Below are 14,241 nucleotides of genomic sequence, written 5' to 3' on the forward strand. Positions count from 1 at the left end.
GTTTTGTGCAATGTACTGCTGGTCAATGAAACCTAATGGTAGCCACACAGAAAAATTAGTTCTCAACACAGAAATAAGAGTGATTTCGCTGTGAAAACTCCATTAAACCAATCATGAAAAACTTGTAGATCTTCTTTCATTTCCTTATTCTATATCTATAGTTATTTAAAAAAAAATATGTATTTTTAGCTAGATGAAGTTACTCCTTTGTTCATAGATTTCTGTCCTTTCTGTTACATTTATTAAATTTACAGGTTAGATGATCACTCATTCAGGTACTTAGAGAATTCAGTAGCTTCTTACAGCCAGCAGTTTAGCAAACCCTCTGACAAATTACAAGAGCTGTATATACTGGAGTCATTTCATCCTCTCATACCAAGGGAGTTTATTCTTCACTTTTTTTAAATAAAATAAACCAACCAAGCAGTACATCCACTAAGCAGCATCAAAAGGTTTAACTCAATAGAGAAAAAAAAGCCAACAGCAAAAGAAAACAAAACCGCTTTCCCTCCATTTCTCTCTCCAATTCATGGTGCTTGTTCAGAGGGATTACCTCAGCAGCTCTGGTGACTTCAGGGCTGCAGTCAGAATTGCTAAGTTTTGAACAACAGTCAAGCTATCACAAGCAAACAAAAATAAGCACCTTATTACAGAAGGCCCTGAAAGCACTTTCAAATTTTGCTGAGGCAGCTGCTGGTAAATGTTGAGAGCAATGTTTGTACTTATATACCAGAATCGGCTGCAGAGGTGAATGCATGTGTTTCCCTGGCAAAATGGACAGAAGCGTAAGACACTACACTAAAGGCCATTTGTCAAAAACCCTCTTATTTTTAATAAAATACACTTTTTTCCTGTTTTTATGTTCATACCATCCATGCCACAGAAGTCACTTCAAAATCACAACACAGCTCTGAGCAAAAAGCAACCAGGTCCGTGATAAACCAGAGTATCTAGAAATGCCTTTCTGGGCCACATTCTCTTTTCGGTAAGACAGAACACTAATATACCTCTTTTTTTCCCCGCCCTGAGTCTTCCCAAATTCAACGTGGAAAAAGGCGGAGTGCCCCAATGGCCTGTTGAAGACGCGCACTCCGGCTAGGACCCACATTCTAACATGGCCGCCCCTTCTCCTCCACAGGTGCTCTCGCCCTACGACTTGAGGCGGGCACGAAAGTCACAGGGCCCAGGGGCGGGTCTGAGGAACGGGGGAGCCCACCCGACGACCCGTTACCGCCCTCTTCTCCTCACACCGCCCCGGCCGGCAGCCGGCGGGGAGCGGGAGGACGAGCCGGAGGATGAGCCGGGCCGCAGCCCCCTGACAGGAGAGGCGGGAAAATGGCGCCCGGCGGCTCCCCGCGCGCGCCCCCGGCAGGCAGGCGGCGAGCTGAGGCGGCGCTTCCCTTCCTCCTCCACACATGTAATCCATGAGGGAATCTCACTCTTAATTCGCCCGCTGCCCGCCAAACTGCTCTTCAGTGAGCAAAGTGGCTTCTTTTTCATCGTGCAATGGACAGCTGTCGTTCCGCTGTCTGCTGGCCTACCAAGGGAGAGCCATTCCTAGAACACGCTCCTGAGAAGGCCTGACGCCATAAGGCCGCTTCAGCCCCCCAGGAGCGGAAAATGACTTTTCCACAAACAGATGCTGCTATTGGCAAATGTTCCGGCCAGATCCACTCCCCAGCAGTGGTTGTGAGTATTCAACATACACATGTACACTAAGCCTATTTGTTGTTTGGAGGGGTTGTTTTTTTTTTAAGTTAAATAATTTTATGTTGGTGTTCATGTATCAATCTTTCTAACATAAGCTGTTTTTTCAGGTGGAGGTTTTTCTCTCTGTTTTGCTAACTATTGTGATTTTTTTTCCCCTTTGGTTCACAAGGCAAGGTTCTGGTTTTGTATGCTCTGCTACAGGGCTCTGGGTAGAATTTCACTGCTTTGAATGAGAGCTAGACCTAGTCAGACCCAGCACTCTGGAACTCTAATAAATCAAATTTCCAATCAAACAAGGTATTCATAAAAATAAATCAAATTTCAGCTCACACGAGATATTCATACATCCATTGGGTGGGCATCTACCCATGCATTGGTAGTGCATCCCAATCTTGGTCCCTGATCATCCAGGTGAGGACCCTGGCTGGTTAACTTTAGGGTTTCATGCCTCTGATTTACCAGGATTTCATTCTCTCAGAAGGCAAGTCAAAAAGTCGTAACTGGTGAGTGGCTGAATCTAGCCCCAGCATGGCATTGGGGCATGGAAAGAGTGTGTGACCAGAAGTGGGATCTTAGACTTACTCCTGTGTCCACCAGTATAGGTGTCATCATGTTTGCTTAAATAATTTAGACTACACTAGGCCAAAGGAAATTTTAAAGTCAAAATCTTAAACAAAATTTCACACTGCTACAATGACTTCTGGTGTTAGCTGTCGCTTGCATAATTTCAGATTTTTATTTTTTTTTTTCTGTTAGAGACAGCACATTCCAGTATTCTGGCTGTCCATTTGCCCTCAACTACTATCTGTAAGTAACTTCAGTAATTTCTTTCTATTTTCAGTTGCTTTACTAATTTATTTACTTTTAATGGAAGTACTGATTAGAGTTAATATATTTGACATTTATACACTATTATTTACTTGTCAGAACTGTAATTGAATTCATAAGCTATAATTTTTTTACAAACAATAGATAATCTTATTTACAGAGAAAACTCTATAAAAACAGCCTGCTTACAAGGCATTGCTTCCCACTGCTCCTGAGAAGCCATGCAGTATGAATTTAGCAGTTTGGAAGCTTAAATTGCAAAATTAATCATACCACCATGAGCACGGGCAATGAAACAGCAGTGCCTGCAGTTCCTGAACCCATGTTTAGGTCTTCTCAGGATCCACACAAAGAGAAGAATCAAATCTCAAGACTTCATTGCTTGAGGTTTATTTCTTCAAACTATTTTTTCATTCCTGATTTCAATGGGAATATTTTTCTTAAGTAGGAATGTAGGCCATAAAGGTGAGAAAAAAAACCAAAGATCAACAAAGTTTAGAATATTTATGAAGATGACAAGGCTCTCAGACAATTCAACAGCATCTTACCACTGTGTTTCTCCACATGCAGCCCAACAGTGCCAGAATATGTCAAAAATACAGATGTATAAAATCAAACTTGTAACCATGAGTGCTAATATTGTATACCATAGATTTCTGCACAATGCAAATGCTAACTGTAGATGTGTAATTTGTAGGTCTTTTAATACTGTATAACAATGTGTATGTAGAAACTTAATTTGAAACAAAGACAACATTGAGCTGAAAGACCCACAGTAAACTGACTTTAAAGAATAATCAAAGTTGCATTTATTCTATCTATTACTGAGTTTTAGCTTTCATACATTCAAGATCTTATAATTAAAAATATACAAAGTATTTGATTTAGCATGTATAAGGAATCACAAAGGTTTATTGCTGCAATCTATCACTGAGTCTTAATAGGAATTAAAGTTAGGGTGGTCATTTGCCCAGGAAAATTGCAACCTGTCAATACTACATATAGATTTTCTGTTTAGGCACAAATGTGTGTTTCAGGGTTAAGCTAACTACTGATCAACAAGCAGAAACATGGAATATGCTTCTTGTAGAAAACCCAATAAATCTGTTAAAAATCCAATAAGGAAAAAGGCCCCAAATCCAGGAGTAAACTGCACACATGCCTGGATATACTAAGGTTATTTACTTAAAAGTATGAACGCAGTTAAACATTTGGTTGCACTGACATCTGCAATGATGTTCAGTGACATAATTTGATAATCTTGTAACACTGAACCTATAATTTCATTAAAATTTAAGTACAACTACTAACACTTTTCTAAAAAGCATCCATTACTGAATACATGAGAAGATTAAAGGGAAAAGCAGGCTCTATGCAGTCTGTTAACTTCAAGAGTCAGATTTTCAAGAGTTAGATGAAAGCTTCAGCAAAAAATTGCACGCCTCTCTTTGGGTATGCATGGATGTTCAGACACCTAAATTAATATTTAGCTGCATAAGTAGGCTTAGCAAACAGTACACGTTTATTCATACACTTGTGTTGACAGATGTCATACTTCCTTCTTTTAAAATGTTGCTTTAACTAAGTTGATTAAGCATCTGTGAGCAGAGCCAGACAGATGCAGAGGAAGCTGCAGCTGTTTGCACACAATGAACAGGTCAGTCAAAAGCATCAGCACTTTTTCAACACTACGCTGCCAACAGCCTTAAGTCCTTGACCAGAAGGGACCAGCACTAGAAGAACAGTTTGCTTTACAAAACTATCAGGAATTGTTTCTAATTTTTCTAAATAACATCTATAAAAATACCTTGTGGTATCAATTAATTCAATGGAAGCTGCCATTAGAATTATTAGAAGTTCCATATGTCATAACCAGGGACCTGAGCCATCTGAGTCTTCCAGTTCTTGTCATCCTCTAGTTGCAGTTCAGTCCCAGAATAAATTCTATATTCACAAAAATTACAGCTATCCATAGCAGAAGAAGAAAATAGCAAAATAACATGTATATTTAATGAGAACATTTCTGTTTCAGGACAGAGAAGGGGTTTTTTAGTGTTATGTCTCTGAGACTATACAGGTACTCACTCTTCATATCTGAGGGAGACCAGAAGAATGGAAGCCAAAGCAGAGCTCTGACTTTAAGTAACAAAGGCAGTAAAAGTTTCTAAAAATGCTGCTATCCCCCAAACAGTAATTAATGTCTTTATCTCAATAAAGGAAAGGATTTTTATCTTTTCCATTATCCAGATAAACATCTGCAATGCTCATTAAATAGCCTTTCAGTTTAAGATAGCAGGATTCCATTCTACATTTCTAATGTCACTGCAGGATTACTAGATCAGATTGTGTCAATTCTTAAGCACTTTGGTTGATTGAAAGTCCTCTTGCATTTCCTCATGCCAGAAGTAGCATTTCAGTCATTAGCTGTCCTGGTGCTGTAAGCGTGGGGTCAAGCAAATAAAGTGAAGCAGGTAAAATACTTTACAAGCCAGCAATCCCTTAATACGGGATTTTAGTATACTTGTCAGAATGTTCTCAACCAAACAGAAGGAAAGAGGAGCACCATCACACTAGCCCAAACAAAGAGACAGGAGCCACAAAAGAAGGAAACGCAATCCTAAATCAGGGGAAGGGGCTGATCGTGTTTGATAACAAACAGTGAAGAGGAGCACAGGGCAGGGTTCTGAACTAGGGAAGGAAGTAGGAAACATACCTGTGTCATGAAAGAATTACCAAGGTCCTTCCCAAAATAAATTGTGCCAGAAAGCATACTAAGATGAAATGCAAACTCCTTGAAAATTGACAACTCTACTGACTACTTAATTAAGGAGAATTCTCAAAGAACATTCAAAAAATAATTCTAAATTAGTATCTGCTTCACAGGCAAGGTAATTTGGTGTAGTGGTTAGAATTTTAAGTGATGAATAATAGCTTTTCATTTTATTTAGCATTCATATCTAATAGTCTCCATGTGTCTTAATGGAATTAGAAACAAAAACTTGGAGAAAAGCTAAATAAATCACTGTTCCCCAAATGATCCTGATTGTAAGGATACTGTATAAAGAAGCATACCAGAAATAATATGCATTTAACATCAGTCTTACATCATGACTATATCCATTATGCATAAGATAAATGGAAACAGTAAGTGGTCCCTGAGGGGCTTTCCAGTGATACCAGAACTTCTTACTTCTCCCAAACACATTCTGTCAAATACAGAAGGTTTTAATACAGAGGAATAGTGTTAAAAACTAATTTTATATTTAAGAATTTGACTAAAGTAGACTGAGAGTAAGGGTGTACAGCCCAGCATGAACAAACTACTATGTGGGGGAGTTTATGAAGCAATAGCCTACTGGGGCAGGCTCTAGCGTGGTTGTATAGCAGCTCCAAAATGAAGCCACTGTTGATTCTATACCTGAAGATAGTCCCCAAATCCTTTCTTAGGTGCACAGAACGGAAAATTTTAGCCATGTAGATCTTATTTGTATTGATTTTATCGTTTAGGCAATCAGCTTTTAAAAATCATCTACAAAGGTAATTGATAGAATGAGAGAAATACAGAAGAAATTAATCTTCTTATCTCATTATCTAGGACTTAACACTGCAATGCTATTTTAGTTGAGGCTTTCTTTAGAATATTTTTAGTGATTTGTGTTGTAGTAATATCCCCTTCTGTCTTGAGAACACAATAGCTTCATAGTGAAGTGCTAGAATTCAAATAGCACTCTGCAAATGATACCATTCTTGTCTTTCTGATCGCTGCTCATCTTCAAAGATTGTTATATGAAAGTGCCTAAACCCGCTCCTTCTGCATGTGATACCTGCAACACATCCTGTCTGCTCTTTCACTTGCAGCTTGCACAAAGAACACTGGAGGTCACTCTAGCATTGCTCAAGTAACAGTTTTCTCTAACGAGAGAGAGATTTTTTTCAAGATTAAACTGAATGTAGTTGGTTAAATACAACACTTCGTGTGTCATTTACAGAAGGCAGCCAGCCCTTATGACTTAACTATGTTTTACTGAACTTGCATATCTAACTCAAGTCCTAGATTCATGTGGACACAAAATAAAGGCAACTGTCGTTTAAAGGAAAAATAAGTTTCTTCTCATCCCTGCTACAGAATAAATGCTCCTAAATTCAAAATATAAAAGTTAAGACACTACAAATTTTAAGACTCAGTGTTCCTTTTATCTATTTCCAGGTTTCAATGGCTCAGGACACAACATATATGTTCTAGATGTATCTTTACAAGTCTGTGTTCATTGCAACCTGACAAAAGCCTCTGGGCTGGAATGGTTAGCCTTAAGGCTTCACCTTCCAAGGAAGGCCTGATGGAGAACAACCAATCTTAAGCACTCCCTGAAGTCCAGATCTAAACCCTCAGACCTCAGTGATCTTAGAAATAGCATTGGTTATTCCTACTTAACCACCCAAGGATTTCCAGGTTGACAATTTGTAAGTGGCTTGTGTGTCACCACACAAAGCTGTGCTCAAGTATACAGTGCTCCAAAGGACATGGTCTTCCCATTTGTGAGCCCAGACTGGTAATCTTGTTTTCTGCATCAAATAGGTTTGGTTCAAAGAAGCAGCTTGGATTTGTTAATAGGTAGTGGGGACATTTCCATTGAATCCAAAGGCTGAGCATAGTCTGAGCTCTGTATTCAGTCGGTGTCTAGAACTACCCCTGTCTTTCTTCCAAGTAAATAAGTTCTCTTGTTACTGAGACCACACTGTAATTTATTTTTGCTCTGTCTTGTTTGGGTTTTCGGCATTTTGCATGGCTTCAGAATATAATTGTCTTTCCAGCAGATTTTCAGTAGATTTAAAACACATGTCTTGACAAGGAGATCAAATACAAACTCAAAAAAATGGTTCCATAATTTATATTTGGTGCCAATTAACTTCATTCGGAGACACAGGAATTGTGCTATTACAGTTTGTGGCAACTATTAGAACAGAGGTCAAATAGCGTGGTGATATAGGTCAAACATTCTGGTGATGTGGATATTTCCATAGTACAGACATTAATTATACTATTCACATTAATTTTGCTTGCTATCAAACCCATGTAAAATAGTAACATACTTATTCCTCATTTTCTCTTGAGCATTTATGCAGCTCAAAACTTCTGTGTTAGATAAGAAGTTCCATATTTTCTCAACGTACAAAAGTTATCCTAATTAAAAGCTATCAAAAATTATTAGCTACAGAGTTGTATTTGACATTTATGCAGCTCAAAACTTCTGTGTTAGATAAGTAACAAGTTCCATATTTTCTCAACATACAAAAGTTATCCTAATTAAAAGCTAGAAAAAATTATTAGCTACAGAGTTGTATTTGACACTTCAATTAACAAGTTCCATATTTTCTCAACATACAAAAGTTATCCTAATTAAAAGCTATCAAAAATTATTAGCTACAGAGTTGTATTTGACACTTCAATCAAGAAAGGGAGTATTTAAAAGTGATTCTCCTTCGATAAAGTACAAGAAAAAGTTGTCTAGAGTTCTCAGAAACCACTGTATTAAGTACTGCCTTAGTACTAAGTACTACTTCTGAAAAATTAAATGCAAGAATTGTTTCTGTAGTCTAAAAATGAGACCACTGTGATTTAGACTTTAAGAACTTTTTAATGTATGAATCCCAGTAATAGAATGGACTTTTTTTTTTGTTTCTGGAATGAGAATAACAGAACGAGGCATTTGGAAAAGCAGGGAAGGCATATTTTATGTTTCAAATAGATAAGGGGAATTTTTCCTACTTACAAACTGTCCCCAATAAGTTCTGGAATGAGAATAGCAGAACAAGGCATCTGGAAAAGCAGGGAAGGCATATTTTATGTTTCAAATAGATAAGGGGAATTTTTCCTACTTACAAACTGTCCCCAATAAGTGGGAAAAATTTAAGATGTAGAGCATTTAGAAGTTTTCTGGGTAAAATAACTTTGTGCAATTAGCATAAAAGACTCAGGTGGTAACGCAAGTGGGAAAAATTCAAGATGTAGAGCATTTAGAAGTTTTCTGGTAAAATAACTTTGTGCAATTAGCATAAAAGACTCAGGTGGTAACATGCCATTTATTGCACAGATCTCTAGGTCATTAAAGAACCTTAAGTGGCAAAATGCCTTCATTCACAACCAGAATATGTCTAAGTTACTGCCCTTTACTCATCCTGGCAATGTCATCTATTCAGGAGGTGAAGACTCTGGGTAATCATCCAGGATTTTTCAATGTACAGCAGTTCACTCAGAGCTTCAAATTCCCTGCTGGATAACTGGAAATCTCAGTCCTGTCCATCACACATGTGCTGCAAGGTACATATGTCTAAGAAGCATATGAAGAGCAATATATAGCACTGCGGAAAAGTAACAGAACATCTGCCAAGAAGGATTGTAAACACACTAAAGGGACTTGCACATGGGGTGTTGGAAAACACATATCATGCTAATCATCCTTTAGTCTTACGGGCTCAACAAGTAGAATATTTGCACTTAGATAACATAGGACTACAATGGACTTAGAGGTACCTTATCAAGCGTGCCTGAGATTCCTGCCCTGCTGTTGGAGAAGATTAAAGCACAGTGGAAAACTAGGCCTGCTTGAATCCCTGAAATACAGGCAAGAACAGCAGGTTGGGGGACACTCACTCTCTCTCCCCGACAAAGGACTCTCGCTCCGTAGGGCCTGTGTTCCCTGCTTTCTTGCCTCTGCCCAAGTGCTGCTTCAGAGATTCCCTGCTTCACGAGGTATTGGGGTTAAATTTGCTCTTTGCCTTTCATCCATGGTTTTGTGGGTGTTCTTGTGTCCTGCCTGTGTCGGCTCACACAAGCACATATGCATGAATGTCCATCCAAGGAAGGAAAAACGCCACCAAGCAACAAAAACCCGGCAGCTGTGGTTCATTCCCTTCAGGAACAGTTATACCCTGACTTGAAAGGGAATTGCCAAATCTGAGCTCTGGTGTGTTGTTATAATTTGGTTTCCTTTGGCTTTGAAAAGTGTTCTTGCATTTCATAAGATCTTCCTAAAACAAATTCCTTTTATAGATTTCAAGCAGTCTATTTTCTGTAAAGAAAATAATCTGCAGCAGATCCACTAGACTAGAAGTGAACAGCTCTGCTTCTTGTCCCCAAACAAACAAAACCACACACAAATACTCTGTACTAAAAGCTCCAATAAGTCTTTTTTGGCATTTACACCTGAGAAATATTTGTTTCTCTATCAGCAAACATGATCTCTGACTGACTTTCTCCACTGCAATTTCTGTTCTTTTTAAGAAGTTTCCGTTGGTTATAGTGTGCTGTACTGAAGGCACTACTTTTCCTCACCCTGCTCTTCACATATTTGCTATTTACATAATAATAAAAATTTGGCATAATCATGTTTTTCCACTTCATGTATTTGAAGCCGGGTATGCTATGGGATAGAGACAGCATTTTATCAGGCAAAATGCAGCTTTGAGAGCCTCACCCAAACATATGGAACCATGTGGACATCAGCAAAACAGGCCAAACCACTGTGGGTATAAGGACATCGAAGAACCAACAATTTAAACAAGGATTATGATGATGATGCTAAACTACTGAGCTGGATAGGGGGATATAAAATGGTCCTTATTATCCTACTTTATATGTTAATGTTTTCAAAATGTTCCTCATTACCTAAACAGCAGCAAACAGCACAAGCATAAACTCTAAATGAGGTTTGATAGTGTAGTTTGGTGGTGTTTTTTTTCCCATATCCACAATAGCACAAAAAGACATACAGGAGAGAAGGAATAAATATACAGCGAATAACAAAAGTAGCATTGAACTCCATGCAGTTGTGTGCAAGAAAAAAATTAAAATAAAAAAACCACCACTAACATGTAGTATCAAGTTTTCTGCATTAATCTAGCCTTTTAGTGTCTACTTCAGAAGGATAATTAACGGCCTGTTACCACAACAGGCCTGCACACGGCTAACGGACTGTCCCTGTTCATACCAGCGCTACACAAACTCTGGTGTTCTTACCCTTATACCCTCCAAAAAGGAGGAAAAGGAAAATCAGTGTTTTTATCAGCAGCAGCTGTATAAAGTCAAGTTAGATCTAATTTCCATTACACTACTGCTGACACAATTAACTGTGTGCTAAGGGGAAAAAATACCTGCAGTGAATGAATCCACATATAATAGTCACCTGATAAAGAACTTAGGTAATAGTTGAAAGACCAGAATTAATACAAAAGTGGGAAGAAATGAGGTAACAGGGCTGTAACAACGCAATGCCTCACAGCTCCTGTGTTTTGTAGGAGTTACTGGCTGCTTCTTCACCAGGGAACTGAAGCGTGTCTGCAAACACTCCCTGCCACCTTTCCTTTACAGCTTTTACGCCTCAGGTGGCACACCCCGCAGCACACGGGCTGGCAGTTATTTTTCCCGAGTTGGAGAGCTGCACGGGAAATCCATTCACCTTCCCGCCCGGCCTGAGGGGAGCGCGGCGCCCCGCGCCCGCCATCTTCCCCACGGCCCAGGGGGTGCCGACAGAGGCGGAAAGTCGCCCTGTGGAAGGCGGCGGTTATTTCGGCGGCCTCAGGCACCGCCGCACCGCCCCGAGCCACTGAGGAAACCGGGGGAAACAAAGGGGAATAAAGGCGGCGATAACGGCAGCTAACACGCCTGCCTTCCCCGCGCAGTGCCCTCCGGCCGGGGTAGGCCCTGAACGCGGCGGCCATTTTGACGGCGCCCCGCCTCGCCGCGGAAGGGGGAGAGCGGCCATTGGGCCGTGGGAGGGAAGGGGGCGGGGAGTTCTGCCGGCGGAAGGCCGGGTAAGGAGTGCAGCCCGGGAAGGCTGTTACCAGCAGCAGCGATGGCCGAGTGGTTAAGGCGTTGGACTTGAAATCCAATGGGGTCTCCCCGCGCAGGTTCGAACCCTGCTCGCTGCGGCCCGATGGGGGTTCTTTTTTTCTGTGCTGTGTGATTGCTTATACCGCGCAGGTTCTACTCCTGTCTTTTCTCGCTCTTACGCTGCCTCTGCAGCAACAGGAGAGATTATGTAGTATTTATCCTACTCCAACTCGTTAGGCCCTCTGCTGCTTCTGTCAAGGCACAAAGGTAGTACCAAAGCAGCAATGGGTCCCAGGGCAAACGTCCATCTAAATGCATCTAAAACACTTGTGATAAGCAGCACTTGGTGCAGGTGAAAAAAATCACACACTAGAATCTGCGTTTTTTTCCACACCCCACCTCCTAGGTCCTCTATGGGCAGGATGAGCGCTGCCCAGGGGCAAGTAATGCAACATGTTACACACAGACAGTGTCCTGATTTGCCCCAAAGGCCATTGTCCTGCCCCCACGTCCTACGGCTGATACAAAATAAATAGCAAGCTATTCTGTATCACATGGATTTGCTCCATCAAACCTTCCCTGTCACTAAGGAAGCTGGCCCGATTACTCCTAGACCTCCAGTGAGAGGCTCCTAGATCACCTTTTCCTGTCCTTTATGGCTTTCTGCACATACACTCCCACACACACAAACGGGCAATGAAGGGGGGGAAACCCCACAGAAGTTATTATGCAACTAATAATCAGAAAAAACATAAGAACAAGGCGCTTCCCCCTGCATACGCATGCACACACACACTGAATGGCTTAAACTGACCCTTCACCACTCAGCTGTGTCCATCTCCTCCCTTCTGTGACCCCAGCATCAGCGAAAAGATGAAAAATTTGCAGGAATGGAAATAAGAAAAAGGCCATAATAGACTAGAGCAGGAACAACTACTTCTCACTCCTCTCTATCTTAAAGACAAGACAAAAACCCGACATAAACACACATGCAAACCCATTATTTCTAGTTAAGCGCAACTTAATTTAACCAGAAAACAGAGGCAGGGGAAGAAGAGGAAACATTGACATGTCCCTGCTCAGAGCAAAATAAAAGAAAGAGGGGACAAACAAACAATTGTTTAAGCTGGTGGCAAAATGAGCATTTCAAAGTGCTCCCTAACAAAAGCTTCCAGGGATTTCAGGTTTGGGTGGTTGTTTCTGTTCAGGCATGTGCAAGTGTTAGAGATTATGCTTTAGTGGGAAACTGGTAAATAACTGACAGTGGGGCTGTCTAATACACAACCATAACACCAGGCATTTGCCTTACGGTACCTGCCAAGGAATACTGGCATCAGACATCTTAACTCAGACACTGCAGAAGAGACAGTTTTCAAGAGTAGCAACCTAAGCACCCTTTGCTGAGGTGCAGTAGATGGGCTATTTTCACCTTCGTATATTTGTATTCTAACAGCAGCTTAAACTTTTGTGCTTAAAGCAGTGCAACATGTTAGTCACTCTCCAAAATATCAACATTTTTAGTAAGCGTGCACATTTCAGGTAACAAATTAAAAAAAATAGATAACTTTTCCACATATAAGGCTTGATTTTGTTACATCAGTCAGGAATTCAAACTCTTTTCTTTTGTAGCTTGACAATCCCACCCACCCCTATAATCTGGAACAGATGAGAAAAAGTCTATTTTGTGCAATGCAGTTTTGAGTAGCATTCCAAACTAATAAAAAGCCAGTCAAAACACTAAACACAGTGGGCAGGCTTTGCACTAAGTCCTTCTTTTACCACTGCATCACTGAGGAAGTTGCCAGTTTTTTTACTGACCACTTCAAGTGTCTTATTTCCAAAGTACATCTTTAATTGCTTTAACAGATCTGAACACAAAGCACTGACTCAATAAATATTTATTAGGAAGTCTGCAACTTCAAGATGTCCTTTTTACTGGGACCTTGCTGGGGATGGAAATGTCAAAATAACCACATCTTGTGGTGTTACTCATTTAAGTCGTATAAGACTTAAAAATTAAGGGGCCAGTCTGTCAGAAAAGCAACAAAAGTCTCTGCTGTCTAGGGAATTATTTGCATTCAGTGAACCTTTTCTCCTTGAAACTGGTTTTCCCTAAAATCTGTAGTTGAAAAACAAAAGAGCAGCAGCAAACACCCAAGTTATTTCCCACCCTCACCCTTCAGCAAGATTTATGAAAATGTTCCCATCAAGGCACTAAAGGGAAAGAAGCATATGGTGTTAATTGCAGTTATTTTTTTGTAATTACAAAAGAAAGTAAGTAAGGCACACCAACCAGCCTGCTACAGCTAGAGACACACCAGCAGCACTAGCGTTCCGGGCTCAGTGCTCTCCTCCTGACTCCTATCACTTCTCATCTCCATTTTGTAGCAAAGAGTTCAAGTGCTCCTGCTCTGATCTGCTTCCCTTTTTAATCCTCAGCTGTAAGTGAGGCAGAGCAAGCCAGTAATAAATCTGGTGCTGGAGTCCAGACCCCAAAAGGTACCTAAGGGCTCACTGTGGTGCTGCTCTATATCTCTGCCAGCTGGGGCAATCTCGCTCCTCAAACCTGGCTCGGCCCCACTGCACTTCAGGGATCAAGGTGCCTCCAGCCACCTAAGAGGAGAGATGCTTAAGATGTCCAGGCTCCTTTTCACCATCAGCTATCCACAGCAGCCTAGTCCTTTGGCAGTGGCAGGCCAAGGATGGACATCAGAACCCTAGGGAAGACTCAGATCCTTCAAAAGTGAGGACCCCAAGTAGCAGAAAGCACCAAGGGCACCCAGCCCACTCAGCAGGAACAGTCTCCTACTCCTTTGGGCCCTTCTGCTCATTCTCCTGCCCCCTCATCCCATCAGCATTGTTCATGAGAAAGA

General features: G+C 40.8%; 1 non-coding gene across 1 annotated transcript; it reads left to right on the forward strand.

Annotated features, from left to right (window-relative positions):
• The first annotated feature begins 11,384 nt into the window (after positions 1-11,384).
• On the forward strand, positions 11,385-11,466 carry TRNAS-UGA. The gene has a single exon. It is a non-coding gene; the product is annotated as a tRNA-Ser (tRNA).
• Positions 11,467-14,241: the final 2,775 nt, after the last annotated feature.

Source organism: Calidris pugnax, unplaced genomic scaffold (genome assembly GCF_001431845.1).
Source record: "Calidris pugnax isolate Ruff unplaced genomic scaffold, ASM143184v1 scaffold39, whole genome shotgun sequence".
NCBI classification, from domain to species: domain Eukaryota; kingdom Metazoa; phylum Chordata; class Aves; order Charadriiformes; family Scolopacidae; genus Calidris; species Calidris pugnax.